The 24,380-nt window shown below is 40.0% G+C and overlaps 1 long non-coding RNA gene across 3 annotated transcripts in view; it reads right to left on the reverse strand.

Annotated features, from left to right (window-relative positions):
• The window catches only part of LOC125960792 (uncharacterized), a 143,838-nt gene that overhangs the window by 84,718 nt on the left and 34,740 nt on the right, over nt 1-24,380 (reverse strand). For all 3 annotated transcript variants that reach the window (XR_007470801.1, XR_007470800.1, XR_007470802.1), the window contains exon 4: nt 6,850-6,976. This is a non-coding gene — a long non-coding RNA (uncharacterized LOC125960792). The remainder of the gene's footprint in view (nt 1-6,849; nt 6,977-24,380) is intronic.

The following is a 24,380-nucleotide window of genomic DNA, read 5'->3' on the forward strand; positions in this document are numbered from 1 at the left end:
ATTAAAAAGTCTACTGGGCTTCCCTGGTGGCGCAGTGGTTGAGAGTCCGCCTGCCGATGCTGGGGACACAGGTTCGTGCCCCGGTCCGGGAAGATCCCACATGCCGCGGAGCAGCTGGACCCATGAGCCATGGCTGCTGAGCCTGCGCGTCCGGAGCCTGTGCTCCGCAACGGGAGAGGCCACAACAGTGAGAAGCCTGTGTACCGCAAAAAAAAAAAAAAAAGAAAAAGTCTACAAATAATAAATGCTGGAAAGGGTATGGAGAAAAGGGAACCCTCCTACACTGTTGGTGGGAATGTAAATTGGCGCAGCCACTATGGAAAACAGTATGGATGTTCCTTAAAAAACTAAAAAATAGAGTTACCATATGATCCAGCAATCCCACTTCTGGGCATATCCAGAGAAAGCTCTAATTTGAAAAGATACATGCACCTCAATGTTCATAGCAGCAGTAGTAACACTAGCCAAGACACGGAAGCAACCTAAGTGTCCATCAACGGATGAATGGATAAAGAAGATGTGGTATACACATACATAAATATATATATATATGTATATATACACAATGGAATATTACTCAGCCATAAAAAAGAATGGAATAATGCCATTTGCCTCAACATGGATGGATCTAGAGATTATCATACTAAGTGAAGTAAGTCAGGAAGAGAAAAACAAATGTCATATGATATCACTTATATGTGGAATCTTAAAAATGATACAAATGAACTTATTTATAAAACAGAAACAGACTCACAGACATAGAAAACAAGCTTATGGTTACCAAAGCAGAAAGGGGGTGGGGGAGGGATAAATTAGGAGTTTGGGATTAGCAAATACAAACTACTATACAAAACAGACAAACAACAAAGTCCTACTGTATAGTACAGGGAAATATATTCAATATTCTGTAATAAACCATAGTGGAAAAGATATGAAAAAGAATATACATACGTATATAAATGAATCACTTTGCTGTATACCAGAAACTAACACAACATTGTAAATCAACTTTACTTCAATTAAAAAGTAATTATCTGAAGCCTGTTGTTAGAGTATTTGTTCATTCTGAACTAATGATATTGACAATGATAGCTGCCACTTATTAAGTACTTACAATAGACTAGGCATTTTGTATGCCTTAATTCATTTCAATCCTTTCCCAAACCCTGGAAGGTCAGAATTATTATTACCATTTTACAGCTACAGGAACTGAGGCTCTGTGAGATTAGGTAACTCTCAGCCAGAGTAATAGAGCAAAGACCACCACCTTCCCCAGCTCTGCTCTTGGCCTCCTGCTGTTGCCTTTGTCCAATTTCTAATAATCTCTGCTTGTATACAAAATCACACAGGGCCCATAGAGCATTTCTAAACCTAAGCAAACATGACCTAAATGTCTTCATGAAACACTGGCTATTACATAGGCCAGATTCAACCAGCTTTTATTTACAACTGAAAATTATATTTTAACAGAAAAATAGATGTGCTACCCAAACCCAATCAACTTATTATATCACATCTCTAAAACAGGTCTACCAGGTTATTAATTGCAGCCACAAAGAATAACAAAAGAAAATGTTCTTGGATTTATACCATCCTTAGCCCAATTAGTAAGGCTTCCAGCACATAGCCTAACACACTATTCTGTCTCCTTCCCTTCCTCTGGTACAAGTTGTAGAAATGAAACAGTGAGCTGTGCAGGCAGATCAGGAGAGAACAGCTGGAAAGCAAGGTATCCAAAAACAACGGGATAGAGAATTACAGGCTTATCACCCACAGGCGTGGCTCACAGTCCTCTCCAAACCACCTCTTGAGAGACACAATTGCCAGTTGTGGTTTCACCCAGGAACTGGCCTTGGCCCAGAGCCTTTCATTCACTTGGCCAGGGACACTACACACCTAAGAGGTCATTCCCAGCCAATAGATATGCTCTCCATGGTCCCTTTAATCAAGCCCTGTATTGATGTTGGAGATAAGCTCATTAAAAGTAACCAAAGGACAGAACTGGGAATCATGGAAGTAGGATAGGAAGAGTAAGCTACATAAAATGGAAGCCCTTGGAACAATTATATGAAGAGCCCCAGGGAATAATTTTGAGGTGGAGGTTAGAGGGAAACAGGACATGTCTACTGAGATTCTGGCACTCCAAAAAGAGAATTTATGACATTTGAACACACATTTCCTAGTTTGGGAAGGAATAATAGTGAGATGAGATTACTCTATGCTGAGCACTTTGCCCAGTCCATAGGAAGCACTCAATAAAAAAGAGCTGCCACTACTATTATCATTAAAAATTTGCTCCTGGGCTTCCCTGGTGGCGCAGTGGTTGAGAGTCCGCCTGCCGATGCAGGGTACACGGGTTCGTGCCCCAGTCTGGGAAGATCCCACATGCCGCGGAGCGGCTGGGCCCGTGAGCCATGGCCGCTGAGCCTGCACGTCCGGAGCCTGAGCTCCGCAACGGGAGAGGCCACAACAGTGAGAGGCCCGCGTACCGCAAAAAAAAAAAAAAAAAAAAAAAAATGTGTTCCTTATCATTAAGACCAGTTAAGGATGTTATACAAGATATAGTGCATCTGTGTATATAAGGGGCTGCCAAGGTGGGTATTGTGATAGGCTTAAAATGGCCCTCCTGAAAGTACCAGGTCCTAATCCCTGGAAACTATAAATGTTACATTATTTGAAAAAATCAGTCTTTGCAGATGAGATTAAGTTAAAGATCTTGAGATGGAAGAGTTTATTTTGGATTACCTGTGTGGGCCCTAAGTGCAATCACACATGTCCTTATAAGAGAGAGGAAGTTTACACACACACACACACACACACACACACACACACACACACACACACATGCTGGCAATGTGAAGATAGAGCAGAGAGAAATTTAAAGATGCTGGCCTTGAACTGGCCTTGAATATTGGAGTGATGAAGCCACAAACCAAGGAGTGCTAGCAGCCACCAGAAGCTGGAAAATGCAGGGAATAGGTTCTGTCCTGGAGCCTCTGGAGGGCACACAGTCCTGCCAATACTGAACTTGGCCCAGTGATACCAAGATTGGACTTCTGACCTCCAGAACTGTGAGATAATAAATTTTGATTGTTTCAAGCCACCAGGTTTGTGGTTTCAGTAGCCACAGAAAACTAATACAGGTATTAACTGGCTTTTCAACCTAGCAAAACTTATGGGTAAACTGTTGTCCAGCATGAGGCCTAGCGAATAGGTATTAATTGGATTATGCAGTTTCAAAGGTATCGACAATGATGTGCTGATAAACCAGTACTCTGGAGAAAAAACAAAACAAAACCAAACCCTGATTTTTAGCAGATGCCAACTCCTTTACTATAAATACTCCCACCATGGCCCAATTCCAAAGACTTAACATCTGGCTCACACAATTCTTTAGTACTGAACAATCAGCTCCCACAAACTGGTAGGAGCTGACTTCAGAACCTCCCTGTAGAGGTGCTCCAAACCACTAGCAAAATTGCTCTCAAACTGTACTGAGCATAATTTAATTTCTCCTTCATAATCCTAAAGGGTACTTCATGGTATTGTAGTTCCTGAGAGTCAACATGGGGAACATTAATTACCATTGCACTGTGTACGTGCAGAGCTGCTAATGAACAGATTTGTGGTGGATAGATTAAACACCGAAGGGCTGAGAAGGAAAAGGCAGAACAGAATGTCCCATCGGTTGTTAGCTGTATGGTTTTATTCCTTGGGGAGCTCTGGAAGGAATCCAGCAGAGGCTAACCCCTTCCTTAGGTAAATTTATTGTAGTGTAAATAGTAATAACTGTGACAGAAATCAAAATCGTTTTCTTTCAATGGAATAAGGCTTTACAATTTTCAAAGTGAATTGGACTTTCACCTTGAGGAAAATAGAATAGAGGCTTTATCTCCAGAAACAAATGAAGTGTGTAAAATTCAGTCTCTCTCTTCAGCCTCATTCTACTGACTTCTCAGTAGCATTCCAGTTGTACATATCTGGGGCTTGGGAAATTTTCCTAGCTCTTGGGAAGGAAATTAACTAAAACATACAACATCTCTGGCAAGAGGCACCATTTCACACAAAAACTTTCTTGCAATAACTTCACATATTGCTTCCCCCGGTGGAATCACTGTCTCTAGGGAAAGCTTGGGTCTAAAACAACAACTCTGTTTTTAATGAAAGTGAGAGCTGAATGCTAAAACCAGAAGCCTTTATTTCTCAAGGAGAAGTCTCCATCTTAAAAAATCACTTTTTACGGATGCCGACACGACAGAGATAAGTTCTTCCAGATTTTTTTCTTTATGTTTTCAGAGCATAAAAACATTTTAAAACTTCTTGAGTCAAAAAAATAAGCAAATATGGTTACTACTTCTGCAACTCAACAGTGTTTCCTGTAGATGAAATATTCCAGAGTATCTGCTATTTATTGATACATGAAATTGGAGGTGGTGGGTGGTCACTGGAGAAAGATTGGTGGTTATGTGATTTATTCCTCAGTTAGGTTATGGGAATCAATGCTTTCAAATTTCAAAATTGCTTTATATGGCATATATGTATGCCATATATGATATATATTATATATGTAAATATATTAATATTTATTGTACATATTATATAAATAAATTATATATATTTATGGAAATAAAAGCCATATAGTTATTAGCCATCGTTGCTAGTAAAGGACAATAAAACCATTTCAATATTAAAGGATGAGGTTACCACTTGTGTTTCAATATGGATGTAGTGCATGCCCTTTATGTTCCCATGTGTACAAGGACCAGGATCTGAACCACAGGCTGTACTTCATGGTGTACCCTATTTATAAAAGATTTCAGAATGTGTGGATCATCACAGTAATGAGATGGTATTAAGATGTTTGACAAACGCCTACTGCAGGCAACATGTTCATTCCTTATAAGAAGGGGAGGGTCAGAGCTAGGAGGGTGAAGGACCAGATTTATGAAGCTTCCGTCCCTTCACCAAAGAGTGACAGGAGCCAGTTCAAGCTCTCTGACTGTCCCATAGGCATTGTGGTATAAAAGTAGATAATTTGCTGTGAGCTTAAAATACAAAACCAGTAACCACTCTTAACTTTGCTACTGGATTGACTAATTGTTTTGCTTGTGAAATTATGTATACCTTGCAGAAAATTTTAAGAAAATCTTTGCAGTGTACATCAATTGAGCCCCCAAAATGACTTCCCTCTATTATAACACAAATGTCTGTCTGTAACAATTTTAACTAGCACTTTCCCACATGTGAGTGTGTTCAAAAACCTCTAAAAAGATTCTAATAATCAGATGTCAAATACAATGAGGTAGGAGGAGGAAGGAAAGTATGGAGAAGTAACAATTCACAGATAATCCAGTAATGCAACCTCTTAAATTAAAATATATAATCTCAACAGCTACTCCAAGAATTCCAAAGCATGTTCTTGCTCTTGGATAAAATCAGTAACAAAAAATGAGATGGTCAAAAGATAACAGCAAAAAGCGATCAGGAGAAATCATGATTTTGTAATATCCCCAAGCCAAAGGAACAATCCCCAAAGAGTGAGAGGAGCGGCTTCCCTGGTGGCGCAGTGGTTGAGAGTCTGCCTGCCGATGCAGGGGATACGGGTTCGTGCCCCGGTCCGGGAAGATCCCACATGCCACGGTGCGGCTGGGCCCATGAGCCATGGCCGCTGAGCCTACGCGTCCGGAGCCTGTGCTCCGCAACGGGAGAGACCACAACAGTGAGAGGCCCGTGTACAGCAAAAAAAAAAAAAAAAAAAAGAGTGAGAGGAATGTGGGTTTGTGGATTAAGATATAGACCAAGGTTTGAATCCTGGGTGTCCATTTACAAGCTGTGGAATAACCTTGGGCAATTCACCTAATTCCTCTGAACCTTAATTTCCTCACTTCTTTTTTTTTTTAACAAAAAAATTTTTTAATTAATTAATTAATTTTTATTTTTGACTACCTTGGGTCTTTGTTGCTGTGTGCGGGCTTTTCTCTAGTTGCAGTGAGCAGGGGCTACTCTTCACTGTGGTTCGTGGGCTTCTCATTGGGTGGCTTCTCTTGTCGCAGAGCACGGGCTCTAGGCATGCGGGCATCAGTAGTTGTGGCACGTGGGCTCAGTAGTTGTGGCTCAAGGGCTCTAGAGCGCAGGCTCAGTAGCTGTGGCGCATGGGCTTAGTTGCTCCGCAGCATGTGGGATCTTCCCGGACCAGGGCTCGAACCCGTGTCCCCTGCACTGGCAGGTGGATTCTTAACTACTGTACCACCAGGGAAGTACCCCTCACTTCTTTTTTTTTTTTTTTTTAACATCTTTATTGGAGTATAATTGCTTTACAATGGTGTGTTAGTTTCTGCTGTATAACAAAATGAATCAGATATATACATATATCCCCATACCATCTCCTTTTTGCATCTCCCTCCCACCCTCCCTGTCCCACCCCTCTAGGTGGTCACAAAGCACCAAGCTGATCTCCCTGTGCTATGCAGCTGCTTCCCACTATCTATTTATTCCCTCACTTCCTAAGTAAGATAATTACACCTACTTCATAAGGTTTTTGAGAAGACGCATAGTAGAAGCTCAGTAATTCTAACTATCACCCAACAGATAGGAAAGTCTGCTGTGTGGTTCTCTCTGAGGCTATGGGTGAGTGGATAAGGATGCCTCTAGCTGATGTGTGTCAGGGGATATAGCTGTTCTGAGAGGCAGGAAGGGTTGGGAGTGTGTGAAGGCTCCCCTGCTCCTATACTTCATTTGTATACTTTTGTCACCACCACAGGAGTCACCTGGCTGTGGTTAAGCCTTCACTGAGATGGTATGCAGCATTCCAATTCCCATCTGGACGGAGGAAGGCCCAGAATTATTGACCTGCCTCTCAGCAAAGATTCACCGACTGGCCCCCTCCAGGAAGTCATCTGAGGGGCGGGTGTCCCGCGGTGGCAAGAGGCCTTGCAGCTGACAGCATACATTCTTTGCCCATTCTATGTATCTTGTACTGAGAGGCAGAACAGCACAGTGATAAGGAGGACAGGTTTTGATGTCAAACAGACCTATTTTCAAAGCCTACCTCTGCCATGTGCCACCTCTAAGCCACAATCTTCTAAACAGTAAATGATGATCATAACAACATTTACCTCACAGGGTCATTAGGAAAATTAATGGCCAGCATATATTGAGTGCTGTCTCCATGCAAGTACTATTCTAAGGGCTTTGTTTAATTTAACTCATTTTTCACTTCAACTCTGTGAAGTATTTAGCATCCCCATTTTACAGATGGAGAAACTGAAACACAGTTTCCACTGCTTGCCCAAGGAACCAGAGCCATATTAGTTTGGCTCTGTGACCGTGTTGTTAGCTACTCTGCAACCTGGCCTAAGGAGAATAAATGAAATACGTACATACAGCACTTAGCAGTGTCTGGCACTTAGAAACCAATCCACGTGTGGTAGTAGTGTAGTACATTTAGCTACCGTGCATCTGATACTTCTTTATGAATTCCTGTTGGGTTGCTACCTGAACCTCTGTTGGTATGTGTTCACAGCATTTGTAGTCTGGCGCATCAGTAGGTAAAGCCATGATGCAGATTTTGGGGGGCCATGCTGGCTGCATTTTCCCAAGTCACTGGAACTATCAGTGAACGGCTGGGCAGACGGATCAATAGGACCTGCAGTAACTGTTATTCATCCCCTGGGTAATTTGGCACTTGATCTCACCAAACCATTGAGAAATTGGTTTTATGGGCAACTAACTTCAGAAATGATGAATCTTGGCAAAAACTATATGGCCATCATTTAGGCTAATAAATTTTTCTATGTGATAATTCCCTATGTGAGTTGCAAACTTAGTAACATAATTTGAAAGGAAATTATTTTGTGTTCATGGTTGTGGGAACAGGAGAGTAAGAAGAGAGGGAAAGTTAGAGGTTAGCAGTATAATTCTGCAAATATCCCAAGTGGGGAAAAAAAAACCAAATGACAGAAGAAGGAACTATTAAGGAAGATGCAATTGCATTTTTATTGGATATATTTTTTATCACCATTTACTCCATGTCTTGTAGCTTTTCTGAAAATCAAGACTATCAAAGGGATCATAAAATGATTCCACTCTGCATCAACTGTTTTTTGTAGAGGAAAGAACGAAGGTTTTCAAGCACTACCACCAGATGGGCTGGCATTTTAATACCAGTCTTCATACTTACCAGCTCCGCAAATCTGGCTGCATTACTTAACCAATGTGAGCAGAAATTCCCTGACAGCTAAAATTCAAATAGTATCCCTCATCCAACAAATTTGCAGCAAGGATTAAAGTGTGTTAAAGTTTTGTCACATAGGAAATGCTCAGTAAATGGTAGTTAATGTTGTTATTACTATCTTAGATTGGTTTCTCTTTAAATAAATTTCTGTGACTTAAATGAGGAAGCTCGTTCAAGGCATATATCCAGATATTTCTTAAAGGGATTTTTTTCATCCAAATTATATGCATCAATATTGTTTACTTGAGTGGAAGAAATTCTAGAGTGGAGAACTGACTTTCTAATGACCAGACAAAATTAGTCAGGTAAATTATCCAATCAGTACAGGAGAAAAAAAAAACAGGGTTCAAAGGTTTCTTTCCCCCCTCTGCCTATGGGTTCAGTTTACTGCTGCAACCCTCTAATTTGCTTTAGCTGTGGAGACATGGCCATTCCATTGCCAATTTTACCCAGAAACTGGAACTATATTTCAAAATAGGACAATTGGATTTAGAAAATTACTTTTATACGAACAGAACTCATTTATAACTAGTTATTCAAATATCCAGTGATGGCATAATAAAAATTTAGGGCCTTCATTTAATTAAATGCTCCGGTTTACTATTCCCTGAAAGTAGTTACACACATTTGGGAACAGCTCTCTTTCACGTATTTAAAATAGCATCTAACATTAAGACAGTAATTTATTAAGAAATAACCTGCTGGGCTTCCCCGGTGGCGCAGTGGTTAAGAATCCACCTGCCAATGCTGGGGACATGAGTTCGAGCCCTGGTCCGGGAGGATCCCACATGCCGCGGAGCAACAAAGCCCGTGCGCCACAACTACTGAGCCTGCACTCTAGAGCCCACGAGCCACAACTACTGAAGCCCGTGCGCCTAGAGCCCGTGCTCCACAACAAGTGAAGCCACCGCAATGAGAAGCCCGCGCACCGCAACGAAGAGTAGCCCCCGCTTGCCGCAACTAGAGAAAGCCCGCGTGCAGCAACAAAGACCCAACGCAGCCAAAAATAAAGAAAAAGTAACCTGCTGATCTGAAAGTGCTGATGTGATTTCAAAATGTATTTAGGATGAATCCAACTCAATGAGGCTTACAGGCATAGATTTGAGGAATAAGAAGCTTACAGGATTTTCACGGCTACCTCAAAATGGCAAATGAAGAAAAATTGCAGAAATCAGGATTACATGTTGTAATCTAAAAGGAACCTTCCTACAGACTGAAACAAATTTGGAAAACAAATGAATGGAAGGTTAAACAATGAAGTCTGAGTAATATTACTTGTTTCCCTGTGATTAAAGCCTAACAGGAACCGTGAGTCAGAATGTAAACACATGCTAGTTATAGTGGACCTCACTAGTTTATACTTCGGTAAACCACAGCTGCCTCAAACTTACCATTGAAAAGGTGTTTTGGGGAAATGAAACTAGCCAGCACTTTTTTTTCATGCATGTGATATATTATTCATAATAAGTACTTCTTATGATAGGAGCAAGCATACTTATAATATTCTAATGATTCTGCAAGATATATTTATAATATATGTTCACCTGAAACTAATATAATATTATGAGTCAACTATACTTCAATTTAAATATATATAGAGAATTGTCTTATATTTCTCATACCTAATTCACAAAATATTCAAGAATTTCCCGTTATGTGCTGAATTTTACAGTCTAAATTTTTAGATGCCTTCCTTTTTCTGAGCTGGCAGCTTTACTAATGCACTACTACAAACATACGTTGCCAGTGTCTACAGCCAAATGCTAAGTGATTTCTCTGCTTTGTTGGTAATTTTTATCAGCTTTTATATGAAACTTCCTTTCTGTAGGTCTAACTGAAGACCAAAAGATAAAACCTCCTTTTCTATACTTTAAGCTAATTTTCACTGAAGTATCCTGTCATCAGAAACCAACTACTAAGTCTAAAAGACCTTCCATGATTTGGACTTTTCATTCACTCCTCAGACTATATTAACTACCTCCTGTGCACCATGCCCTGGGGATACAGTAAGACATGAACTCTGCTCTCAAACAACATTCAGCTTATTAACAGAGACATGTAAACAAACCATAGCAAACACAATGTGCAATATATCACATACGAGAGGTAGGTAGAATGGAGGCCCAAAGGAGGAAGTAGTCAATTTTCACAGAAAAAAAAGTAAAGAAAATTCTAGAAGGCTTCATGGAGGCACTGACACAAAAGGTAGTCTCTTAAATGTAGATGAAAATCTGTGGCTCTCAGTGGTTGTTCAATTTACTTGCATGTTCAATCTACTTTTTTTAATCAAAAAATGAATTGTTTAAAAAAAAAACATAGGATTCTACATCTATGTCACCTACTCTCTTATACTGTTTTACTTCCTATTCCTGACATTCTGTTTCTTCCAGCACCTATCTTTTTTTTTTTTTTAACATCTTTATTGGGGTATAATTGCTTTACAATGGTGTGTTAGTTTCTGCTTTATAACAAAGTGAATCAGTCATACATATACATATGTTCCCATATGTCTTCCCTCTTGCGTCTCCCTCCCTCCCACCCTCCCTATCCCACCCCTCCAGGCGGTCACAAAGCACCGAGCCAATATCCCTGTGCCATGTGGCTGCTTCCCACTAGCTATCTACCTTACTACGTTTGTTAGTGTGTATATGTCCATGACTCTCTCTTGCCCTGTCACAGCTCACCCTTCCCCCTCCCCATAACCTCAAGTCCGTTCTCTAGTAGGTCTGCGTCTTTATTCCTGCCTTACCCCTAGGTTCTTCATGACATTTTTTTTTCTTAAATTCCATATATATGTGTTAGCATACGGTATTTGTCTTTTTCTTTCTGACTTACTTCACTCTGTATGACAGACTCTAGGTCTATCCACCTCATTACAAATAGCTCAATTTTGTTTCTTTTTATGGCTGAGTAATATTCCATTGTATATATGTGCCACATCTTCTTTATCCATTCATCTGATGATGGGCACTTAGGTTGTTTCCATCTCCGGGCTATTGTAAATAGAGCTGCAATGAACATTTTGGTACATGACTCTTTTTGAATTTTGGTTTTCTCAGGGTATATGCCCAGTAGTGGGATTGCTGGGTCATATGGTAGTTCTATTTGTAGTTTTTTAAGGAACCTCCATACTGTTCTCCATAGTGGCTGAACCAATTCACATTCCCACCAGCAGTGCAAGAGTGTTCCCTTTTCTCCACACCCTCTCCAGCATTTATTGTTTCTAGATTTTTTGATGATGGCCATTCTGACTGGTGTGAGATGATATCTCATTGTAGTTTTGATTTGCATTTCTCTAATGATTAATGATGTTGAGCATTCTTTCATGTGTTTGTTGGCAGTCTGTATATCTTTTTTGGAGAAATGTCTATTTAGGTCTTCTGCCCATTTTTGGATTGGGTTGTTTGTTTTTTTGTTATTGAGCTGCATGAGCTGCTTGTAAATTTTGGAGATTAATCCTTTGTCGGTTGCTTCATTTGCAAATATTTTCTCCCATTCTGAGGGTTGTCTTTTGGTCTTGTTTATGGTTTCCTTTGCTGTGCAAAAGCTTTGAAGTTTCATTAGGTCCCATTTGTTTATTTTTGGTTTTATTTCCATTACTCTAGGAGGTGGGTCAGAAAGGATCTTGCTGTGATTTATGTCATAGAGTGTTCTGCCTATGTTTTCCTCTAAGAGTTTGATAGTTTCTGGCCTTACATTTACGTCTTTAATCCATTTTGAGCTTACTTTTGTGTATGGTGTTAGGGAGTGATCTAATCACTTACTTTTACATGTACCTGTCCAGTTTTCCCAGCACCACTTATTGAAGAGGCTGTCCTTTCTCCACTGTACATTCCTGCCACCTTTATCAAAGATAAGGTGACCATATGTGTGTGGGTTTATCTCTGGGCTTTCTATCCTGTTCCATTGATCTATCTTTCTGTTTTTGTGCCAGTACCATACTGTCTTGATTACTGTAGCTTTGTAGTATAGTATGAAGTCAGGGAGCCTGATTCCTTCAGCTCCTTTTTTCGTTCTCAAGATTGCTTTGGCTATTCGGGGTCTTTTGTGTCTCCATACAAATTGCGAAATTTTTTGTTCTAGTTCTGTGAAAAATGCCAGTGGTCCAGCACCTATCTTTTGTTTTTTTTTTTTTTTTTTTTTTTTTTTTTTGCAGTACGCGGGCCTCTCACTGTTGTGGCCTCTCCCGTTGTGGAGCACAGGCTCCGGACGCGCAGGCTCAGCGGCCATGGCTCACGGGCCCAGCCGCTCCGCGGCATGTGGGATCTTCCCGGACCGGGGCACGAACCCGTGTCCCCTGCATCGGCAGGCGGACTCTCAACCACTGCGCCACCAGGGAAGCCCCAGCACCTATCTTGACTTCATTTTTTCCTTTTAAGTAACTAATCAGTTTTGCTATCAACATGAAAATTCTTTTAAAAATAGTTATGATACAACCCAGTGATGCCTCACCTAGGTATATAACTCTCACAAGGAGATATGTACAAGAATGTTTATTCCTGCATGATTTGTAAGAGGAAGATAACAGAAACAATTCAAAGATAAAATGTGGTCTTTTTATACAATGTAATACCATAAAGCAGTTTAAATGAATAGAAGATGTATATTAATCCATGTGGAGTGAGAACTTGAGAAGAAAGTATAGAATATATTATTTAATAAAGATGGAAAACAGGCAAATCAACACTATTTATTGTTTATGGATGCGTATATAAAAATTAAAAAAACACACAAAAATTAAAACTGGAGATTCAGGATAGGTGTTACCTCTACAGATGTTAGGAGAGGAATGGGACAGATTAGTTACAGGGGCTTTAACTACATGTGTAAGATTTTATTTTGGAAAGAAGGAAGAGAGAGAAAAGAAAGAAAGGAAGAAAGGGAGGGAGGGAAGAGACGGGGAGGAAGAAAGAGATCTGGAGCAAATATGGCAAAATTTTATTATACGACTGAGTTGGATGGTTGATACATGATGTTCTGTTATATCATTCTCTATAGTTTTCTGTATGTTTGAAATAATCTACAGTAAAATGAAAGATGTGCTAATCTTTATAACATCAATCTTCAGTGTTATTAACCAAATCTAATAGTCAAACAAACATTTTAAAGTAAAAAATTAGCAAACTGAACATACAATTTTCTAGTTCTACTAGTAAAGAAACATACTTGCTTCTAGGGAAGATACTATGTACAGTGTAACTTTCCCACTCCCCTTCTAGAGCATCCTTAAGGAAGACGAAGTGGGTGTCTTGGACATGCTGGTGCTTATCAACTACTCTGCTGTGAACCAATTTGTGAAAGAGCTCCTGAAAGACCAGTGAAGGATTGACAATTTGCTCAACCCTTATTTACACCTTTTTTTTCAAGTCCCCTCAGAATTTTTAAGAAGAGTTTCACAGTTCAGCAGGCCTCCAAATGAAAAAGCTTAATGTTAATTCATTTGCTAATAATCAAATTATTAGTTCGAGAGGCCAAATTAAAGCCTCAATATGGCAAATCAAGGAACCAAGGTTAAATCCATATTGGGTCTCTGACATCAAAATAGGATGAAGATCTGAAGAGTGGCCATTTGTAGGGAAAAGAGCCCAGGACTGAGAGGATGGAGATCTAGCTCCTGGGGCTAACTGCCACCCACTAGTAGGGTGGTTTTAGAGTATTTGCTTAACCTCTCTCTGAACCTTCATGTCCTTGTCCCATAAAGTAAACTATTGAATCTGATCATTCTGAAGTTCTTTCTAGGTCTAAAAATCTGTAATGTGGTATCCTAAATCACAGCAAGATATAAGCACTTAGATTAAACCATGGGTAATAAGAAATTCTCATTAGAGATTTTCACAAGTCTAATAAATGAGGTAGAAATATGTCTCTAGACTTAAGCTTAAGCAAATCTTTTCCCCTTATTCCCCAAAAGAGGAGGTAGAGATGGAGAATATATATGATATAGAAATTAATATAGTCTCTTTGTAATCTGCAAGAAATCATGGAAAACTAAAGCCAGAAAATGGAAAATGCAAATGCAGCCGTTCCATTAACCTTTCTGAAGCTATTATGTACAAGGGCACTGTTAAGCGCTAAAGGATACAGTCCTAGCCCTCGAAAGCTTAAGATTTTGTAGAAAAGGATTTGGATGCTAACTACATTTTTATATGTAATAGAGGCATATAAAAATGTGTTACAGGACCGAATAAGAGCACTTAATCCTGACTAGGGAAATCATGGAAGGCTTCCTGGAGGAAATAAGGTTTAAACTGAATTCTAAAGGATAAATAGGAACTAGCTGAGGGAAGAAGCAAGTAGGAACCCCACATGAAAATGCAGAGAAGGGCAATTCCCTGGAGGTCCAGTGGTTAGGACTCTGCACTCTCAGCGCCGAGGGCCTGAGTTCAATCCCTGGTCAGGGAACTAAAATCCCACAAGCTGCATGACACGGCCAAAAAAAAGAAAATGCAGAGAAGTAATATGAGAGCATTGTAATTTCAGTAAAGAGCAACTAACGTGGTATGGCTATAATTCAGAGTAGGGGAATATGGCAGGAAATGAGCGTGGCAATTTAGGCAAAGGTCAGATCATGAAAGGTACTGACTGCCAAAAAAAGGACTTTAGGTTTTATCAACAGTAATGAAGAACCACTTAAAACCAAGGATAGGGATCAGATACAAGGTGAATTTTAGCTAAATTTCTCTGAAAGCTCTGTGGGTGATAGATTGGAGGTGTGAGAGACTACAATCAGGGAGACCAGGTGTAAGACACCAATACACTAATCCAGATAACAACTGACAAGAGCCTTGGCTAAGACAAGTGTTCTGATTCTCAAAAGGGTTCTTTAGAAAAGGATAGATTCTGGAAACTATAGATTGGTTAACTATATTTTCCTCTCTAGACAACTGCAAAAAATCACCTGAAGGGTCATTGGGGAGCATTAGAAAATGTGTTGAATGGTTGATCACTAGGAACAACTAACAAATGGTTCACCCAAACCAACCTCCTCTCCTTTTTGATGGGGCTGCCAGATTGAGAGACCAGAGGAGGAGGTATGGACCATGTGCCTTGACTTCTCTGTTTTGATGGCTCGTGTTCGTCTTGGAGTGTGGACACTAGCCCCATCCCATGCTGTTTTTGGCCTTGCCCTTCATCACAATAACCTAGATGAAGATTTCTTCGTAATTATTACGACCTTGGTGAGACCCTCGCAACTCAGAGATGGGCATTTAAATCCAAAAAAAGGTCAAACGAAAGGTACTGGGACTTGCCTAAAAATATTGTCCAATTTCAGAGGCTATGGCAGCCAAATCACCCATGGGCCTTGACACTGTGATTTGTCAAGAAGTCAACATAATACTCCAGATGAGAATTGACCAACCTGTCAAAGCCAATTGATTTTGTTTCATATCAGTTATTCTCAGCTTTAATCCTTATGTCAACTTGTACGATTCCCAATGGACAGCTGTGGATTCCCCAGATCCTGCCAGGCTCTCTCTTCCATACCAAGTTCTTTCCCACCCTTGGGCTTTTGCACAGCTGTTTCTTGCCTAGAGTGCCCTTTCCAATCGCTTAACTTCTCTGATTTTAGGTCTCATCTGAAGGCTTTCCTTGACCACCCTACCTAAAGTAGGGTGCCCCTTGGTTTCACTCTCTCTCACCCTTGTTTTCCTTCAGGACATTCATGACATCCTGCACTGATTTATTTGTCTGTTAGGTTTGGTTTGGTTTGGTCTTGTCCGTCTCCCAAGAAGAATGAGGACAGGGACCAGTTCTGTCTTATTCATCACCGTATCAACAGCATGTAGCATGGTGCCTGGAATATAATAGGTCATCGATTAACATTTATAGAATGAATGCATGAGTGAATCTCTGGCTTCCTTGATTCAGAGTGGGCTCATCTATATAAGACTCCACTTTGCCTCAGCCTCTCCAGTCTGCTTTCTGCCCTGACCAGCCACCAACCTTCTCACCCACAGAGAATCCTATATCGCCCATCACCCCTGCCTGGCTCAGCCCTTCTAGACTTGCTCTCTCCCCTCGGGCTACACAATGCACAGTGTGTTTGTCTTGGAGCTGTTTCTCTTGCTGCCTCAGTGATCAGCTAGAGCCGTTAACCTCAGCTGCTCTTTGCTGCCTCTACTTGTCAAAAAACAAAAACAGCCAAAACCACAGCTGCCTTGGGATCCTACAGCTAACCCTTGAGAACTGCCTCTAATTATCAAATTTACATAAGGCACAAAGTTGACAGTGTGGCTAATACAATGGTGAATCAATATCACAGTGATCTTCACCGGCTGGTTAATGACATCTCTGGAACATTGTTTTCAAGCTGGGGTCCATCCTTTCAGGGGTAAAGATTGAAAACTTATGTCCAGAAGAGGGTAAGTTTGTAAGCTATTGGAATAAAAATGGAGCTAAACACACAGACTCTGGAGCCAGGCTGAGTTTGAATCCTGGCTCTAGTACTTACTATGTGATATTTGGTAAATTAAATAGCCTTGTGCCTTGGTTTCCCCAACTGTGAAGTGGGGCTAATAGTAGTGCCCATCTCATAGAATTACGAGGATTCAATGAGTTGATACATGCAAAGCACTTAAAACAGTGTCAGGCACATAGTAAGTACTATTTGAGTGTCAGATATTATTATATGAAGAATGGTTTGATTTGTATTTGATTCATTATTCCTCAAGACCCTTGCTACTCACAGAGTGTGATCTGAGCACCAACTGCATTGGCTTCACCTGGGAGCTTGTTAGAAATACAGAATCTCAGTCCCTGCCCTTGACCTACTAAATCAGAGAGGACACAACAGAAGCCAAGTTGGGAGCGGGGAGAGACATAGTAGGATGTTGAGTCCATGTAAGAATAAAATTAGTTTTTTCATTCTTCTTACTGCCTCTTCTTCCCCCTCCCCCATCTCTATTTTGGTCTTTCTTTTCTTTTCTTTCTTTCTTCTTTCATTCCCCTTTTTTCTTTTCTTGTATAATATATTTTTAAAAGGGAAAGACACACTCGTCAGATAAAAACAGCAACAAGCTTGGAGGGTGTGTCCCCTACCAAGTGTAGCACCATTGGGCTGCTGCCCCACATCGTCCTAGGCTAAAGGAACCCCGGACTAAAGCAGCCAACAGAGTTATCTTTCTTCACCCGCCAGAGAGCAAAGTCAGAGTCAAAAGTGGGCCAAGGCGGGCTGGGGTGGGGAGAGTGGGCCAGGTCTCCTGCCGGGCAGGAGTAATACTGACTCCTCTTACCTCCCTATAGCTCCTGACAGGAAGAACGTCCCCAAAGGTAGAATCCCAGCTTGACCAGCTAACTCTGCTCTGCACCACAGTCTAATGGAATGTCCTCACTCTGGACCCACCCCATCCACCTGGGAGCAGTAAGAGGAAGCAGCCACGGGCAGAGAAAAAAACCTGGAGGCCCTCACACTGAAGCGGCCAGAGAAAGGGTGTGTTTGAGTCCCCACCATGAGACTCACCCATGGGAACTGAGCCAACCATATAGTCAGGTCTGGCTCAAAATGGCCCATGATGTCTACTAATGAAACCCTACTTTCCTCCTCATGAAGAACTGTGACATGTAAGGGAAACACAAAGAACCTGGTAAACAGACTGCAAAGACATGCCAAGGAAATACGGGAGGAATGGGTTCTTGTTTGGTTCCACTTTGAAAGCAAAATATAGCTTATTTTGAGGTGTCATATTAAGAGAAACTTTGGTTGGAAAGGGAATGCCTTGAAAAAGGCAAGACCATTAAAAAGGAAAACAGTTTCACCTCACTGAAGAGATAAAGGAAATATGGTATAACATACAGCTTTTTAATGTCATTTTCTGTGCATTTGGCTTCCTAACTAGTATAAGGTACTAGATGTCAGGGGCTGCATCTTTTTCTTTCAGTTTCCCCAAACAGAACCTAATACACTACATTACACGCGGGAGGTGCTCACTAAATGCATTGCATTTCAGGAGATGCTGATCTCACCAGAACTTAAATCAACTTGACAGTAATCAGATGATTAATAGCATTAACATGAAGAAAGTGCATGGCACTAAAAGACCAGAATCTGTTAAAATCTTCTTCTTGTGTTAACCAGGTATCTACATAGGAAGGCGGCAGGTGGGAATTGTTAGGGAAAAGTGTAAACAGATAAGAACTGAAAATCCTTGTTGCTCCTCTAATTTATTATATGAGTCCTGCTCTTAGTCACTTAACATGTATTATGACTTCAATTTCCTTATGTGAAATAAAGGTGGGAGACAGTAGTTATCAAAGCAAATAAGATTGATGGAGATGGGCATCAAACACATATCGGGGCAAAGAGTCATTTCTATTGAAATTCCTGGCAGAGAGATGCCTGATCTCACTCTGGCAGTGTCACAGCTTCGCAGGTTGTCCCACATAAGGCATTTATCCTCAATTACCTGCTGCATTTGAAAAATGAAGAAAATGAAGGTGGTCAGGGAAGCCTGATTGCATGTTTGAAAAAGACTCTAAATACATCCAGGTTCACAGTCAAATCACCCTTCATTACAACTCCTAAGCAGCATTTTAATATAGACGGTCTAACACAGAACTTGGGAGAGTGGGGGAGAAGGGGCTAAGTACTGGCTTTTGGGGGATGGAGCAAGATGTGGAATCAGTTGGTGCCCATTTGGTTTTTTTTAACAACTTTATTGGACTATAATCGCTTTACAATGTTGTGTAAGTTTCTGCTGTATAACAAAGTCAATCAGCTATATGTATACATATATCCCCATATCCCCTCCCTCTTGTGATTCCCTCCCACCCTCCCTATCCCACCCCTCTAGGTGGTCACAAAGCACCTAGCTGACCTCCCTGTGCTATGTGGCTGCTTCCCACTAGCTATCCATTTTACATTTGGTAGTGTATATATGTCAATGCTACTCTCTCACTTCGTCCCAGCTTACCCTTCTCCCTCCCCGTGTCCTCAAGTCTATTGTCTATGCCTGCATCTTTATTCCTGTCCTGCCCCTAGGTTCTACAGAACCTTTTGTTTTTTTAGATTCCATATATATGTGTTAGCATACGGTATTTATTTTTCTCTTTCCGACTTACTTCACTCTGTATGACAGACTCTAGGTCCAACCACCTCACTACAAATAGTTCAATTTCGTTTCTTTTATATACATTGCATATATGTGCCACATCTTTATCCATTCATCTGTCAATGGACACTTAGGTTGCTTCCATGTTCTGGCTATTGTAAATAGAGCTGCAATGAACATGGTAGTACATGACTCTTTTTGAATTATAGTTTCCTCTGGGTATATGCCCAGGAGTGGGATTGCTGGGTCGTATGGTAGTTCTATTTTTAGTTTTTAAGGAACCTCCATACTGTTCTCCATAGTGGCTGTATCAATTTACATTCCCACCAACAGTGCAAGAGGGTTCCCTTCTCTCCACACCCTCTCCAGCATTTATTGTTTGTAGATTTTTTGATGATGGCCATTCTGACCGGTGTGAGGTGATATCTCATCGTAGTTTTGATTTCCATTTCTCTAATGATTAGTGATGTTGAGCATCCTTTCATGTGTTTATTGGCAATCTGTATATCTTCCTTGGAGAAATGTCTATTTAGGTCTTCTGCCCATTTTTGGATCGGGTTGGGTTTTTTTTGATATTGAGCTGCATGAGCTGTTTGTGTATTTTGGAGATTAATCCTTTGTCAGTTGCTTCAGTTACAAATATTTTCTCCCATTCTGAGGGTTGTCTTTTGGTCTTGTTTATGGTTTCCTTTGCTGTGCAAAAGCTTTTAAGTTTCATTAGGTTCCATTTGTTTATTTTTGTTTTTATTTCTATTTCTCTAGGAGGTAGGTCAAAAAAGATCTTGCTGTGATTTATGTCAAAGAGTGTTCTTCCTATGTTTTCTTCTAAGAGTTTTATAGTGTCTGGCCTTACATTTAGGTCTCTAATCCGTTTTGAGTTTATTTTTGGGTATGGTGTTACGGAGTGTTCTAATTTCATTCTTTTACATGTGGTTGTCCAGTTTTCGCAGCATCATTTATTGAAGAGACTGTCTTTTCTCCATTGTATACTCTTGCCTCCTGTGTCATAGATTAGTTGACCATAGGTGCATAGTTTTATCTCTGGGCTTTCTATCCTGTTCCATTGATCTATATTTCTGTTTCTGTGCCAGTACCACACAGTCTTGATTGCTGTAACTTTGTAGTATAGTCTGAAGTCAGGGAGCCTGATTCCTCCAGCTCCATTTTTCCTTCTCAGGATTGCTTTGCTATTTGAGGTCTTTAGTGTTTCCATACAAATTGTGAAATTTTCTGTTCTAGTTCTGTGAAAAATGCCATTGGTAGTTTTACAGGTATTGCATTGAATCTGTAGATTGCTTTGGGTAGTAGAGTCATTTTCACAATGTCGATTCTTAAAATCCAAGAACATGGTATATTTCTCCATCTATTTGTATCATCTTTAATTTCTTTCATCAGTGTCTTATAGTTTTCTGCATACAGGTCTTTTGTCTCCTTAGGTAGGTTTATTCCTAGGTATTTTATTCTTTTTGTTGCAGTGGCAAATGGGAGTGATTCCTTAATTTCTCTTTCAGATTTTTCATCATTAGTGTATAGGACTGCAAGAGACTTCTGTGCATTAATTTTGTATCCTGCTACTTCACCAAATTCATTGATTAGCTCTAGTAGTTTTCTGGTAGCATCTTTAGGATTCTCTATGTATAGTATCATGTCATCTGCAAACAGTGACAGTTTTACTTCTTTTTTTCCGATTTGGATTCCTTTTCTTTCTTTTTCTTCTCTGATTGCCGTGGCTAAAATTTCCAAAACTATGTTGAATAATAGTGGTGAGAGTGGGCAACCTTGTCTTTTTCCTGATCTTAGAGGAAATGGTGTCAGTTTTTCACCATTGAGAACAATGTTGGCCGGGGGTTTGTCATATATGGCCTTTATTATGTTGATGTAGGTTCCCTCTATGCCTATTTTCTGGAAAGTTTTTATCATAAATGGGTGTTGAATTTTGTCAAAAGCTTTTTCTGCATCTATTGAGAGTATTATCCTTCAAATTGTTAATATGGTGTAACACATTGATTGCTTTTGCGTATATTGAAGAATCCTTGCATTCATGGGATAAACCCCACTTGATCATGGTGTATGATCCTTTAATGTGCTGCTGGATTCTGTTTGCTAGTATTTTGTTGAGGATTTTTGCATCTATGTTCATCAGTGGTATTGACCTGTAATTTTCTTTTTTTGTGTGGCATCTTTGTCTGGTTTTGGTATAAAGGTGATGGTGGCCTCATAGAATGAGTTTGGGAGTGTTCCTCCCTCTGCTATATTTTGGAAGAGTTTGAGAAGGATAGGTGTTAGATCTTCTCTAAATGTTTGATAGAATTTGCCTGTGAAGCCATCTGGTCCTGGGTTTTTGTTTGTTGGAAGATTTTTCATCACAGTTTCAATTACAGTGCTTGTGATTGGTCTGTTTATATTTTCTATTTCTTCCTGGTTCATTCTTGGAAGGTTGTGCATTTCTAAGAATTTGTCCATTACTTCCAGGTTGTCCATTTTATTGGCATAGAGTTTCTTGTAGTAATCTCTCATGATCCTTTGTATTTCTGCAGTGTCAGTTGTTACTTCTCCTTTTTCTTTTGTAATTCTACTTATTTGAGTCTTCTCCCTTTTTTTTTGATGAGTCTGGCTAATGGTTTATCAATTTTGTTTATCTTCTCAAAGAACCAGCTTTTAGTTTTATTGATCTTTGCTATTGTTTTCTTTGTTTCTATTTCATTTATTTCTGCTCTTATCTTTATGATTTCTTTCCTTCTGCTAACTTTGGGGGTTTTTTGTTCTTCTTTCTCTAATTGCTTTAAGTGTAAGGTTAGGTTGTTTATTTGAGAAGTTTCTTGTTTCTTGAGGTAGGGCTGTATTGCTATAATCTTCCCTCTTAGGACTGCATTTGCTGCATCCCATAGGTTTTGGGTCATCATGTTTTCATTGTCATTTGTTTCTAGGTATTTTTAAATTTCCTCTTTGATTTCTTCAGTGATCTCCTCGTTATGTAGTAGTATTGTTTAGCCTCCATGTGTTTGTATTTTTTACAGATTTTTTCCAGTAATTGATACCTAGTCTCATAGCATTGTGGTTGGAGAAGATACTTGATACGATTTCAATTTTCTTAAATTTACCAAGGCTTGATTTGTGACCCAAGATATGATCTACCATGGAGAATGTTCCATGAGCACTTGAGAAGAAAGTGTAATCTGCTGTTTTTGGATGGAATGTCCTATAAATATCAGTTAAGTCCATCTTGTTTAATGTGTCATGTAAAGCTTGTGTTTCCTTATTTATTTTCATGTTGTATGATCTGTCCATTGGTGAAAGTGTAGTGTTAAAGTTCCCTACTATTACTGTGTTACTGTTGATTTCCCCTTTTATGGCTGTTAGCATTTGCCTTATGTATTGAGGTGCTCCTATGTTGGGTGCATAAATATTTACAATTGTTATATCTTCTTCTTGGATTGATCCCTTGATCTTTATGTGGTGTCCTTCTTTGTCTCTTGTAATAGTCTTTATTTTAAAGTCTATTTTGTGTGATATGAGAATTGCTACTCCAGCTTTCTTTTGATTTCCATTTGCATGGAATATCTTTTTCCATCCCCTCACTTTCAGTCTGTATGTGTCCCTAGGTCTGAAGTGGGTCTCTTGTAGACAGCATATGTATGGGTCTTGTTTTTATATCCATTCAGCCAGTCTATGTCTTTTGGTTGGAGCATTTAATCCCTTTATATTTAAGGTAGTTATCGGTATGTATGTTCCTATTACCATTTTCCTAATTGTTTTGGGTTTTTTTGGTAGGTCTTTTTCTTCTTTTGTGTTTCCTGCTTAGAGCAGTTCCTTTAGCATTTGTTGTAAAGCTGGTTTGGTGGTGCTGAATTCTCTTAACTTTTGCTTGTCTGTAAAGATTTTAATTTCTCCATCAAATCTGAATGAGATCCTTGCTGGGTAATCTTGGTTGTAGGTTTTTCCCTTTCGTCACTTTAAATATGTCCTGCCGCTCCTTTTTGGCTTGCAGAGTTTCTGCTGAAAGACCAGCTGTTAACCTAATGGGGATTCCCTTGTATGTTGTTTGTTGCTTTTCCCTTGCTGCTTTTAATACTTTTTCTCTGTATTTAATTTTTGATAGTTTGATTAATATGTGTCTTGGCATGCTTCTCCTTGGATTTATCTTGTATGGGACTCTCTGTGCTTCCTGGACTTGACTATTTCTTTTCTCATGTTAGGGAAGTTTTCAACTATAATGTCTTCAGATATTGTCTCAGACCCTTTTTTTTTTTTGTCTTCTTCTTCTCGGACCCCTAAAATTCGTATGTTGGTGCATTTAATGTTGTCCCAGAGGTCTCTGAGGCTGTCCTCAATTCTTTTCACTCTTCTTTCTTTATTCTGCTCTGTGGTAGTTATTTCCACTATTTTATCTTCCACACCACTTATCTGTTCTTCTGCCTCAGTTATTCTGCCATTGATTCCTTCTAGAGAATTTTAAATTTCATTTATTGTGTTGTTCATCATTGTTTGTTTGCTCTTTAGTTCTTCTAGGTCCTTGTTAAACGTTTCTTGTATTTTCTCCATTCTATTTCCAAGATTTTGGATCATCTTTACTATCATTACTCTGAATTCTTTTTCAGGTAGACTGCCTCTTTCCTCTTCATTTATTTGGCCTGGTGTGTTTTTTACCTTGCTCCTTCATCTGCTGTGTATTTCTCTGTCTTCTCATTTTGCTTAACTTACTGTGTTTGGGGTCTCCTTTTTGCAGGCTGCAGGTTCATAGTTTTTCTTGGTTTTGGTGTCTGCCCCCAGTGGGTGAGGTTGGTTCAGTGGGTTGTGTAGTCTTCCTGGTGGAGGGGACTGGTGCCTGTGTTCTGGTGGGTGGGGCTGGATCTTGTCTTTCTGGTGGTAAGGGCTGCATCTGGCGGTGTGTTTTGGGGTGTCTGTATGATTTTAGGTAGCCTCTCTGCTAATGGGTGGCGTTGTCTTCCTGTCTTGCTAGTTGTTTGGCATGGGGCGTCCAACACTGGAGCTTGCTGGCCATTGGGTGGAGCTGGGTCTTAGTGTTTAGACAGAGATCTCTCGCCAATTGACAATACGTGGGGCCAGGAGGTCTCTGGTGGTACAGTGTCCTGAACTCG

This window comes from Orcinus orca, chromosome 13 (assembly GCF_937001465.1).
Source record: "Orcinus orca chromosome 13, mOrcOrc1.1, whole genome shotgun sequence".
Taxonomy (NCBI): domain Eukaryota; kingdom Metazoa; phylum Chordata; class Mammalia; order Artiodactyla; family Delphinidae; genus Orcinus; species Orcinus orca.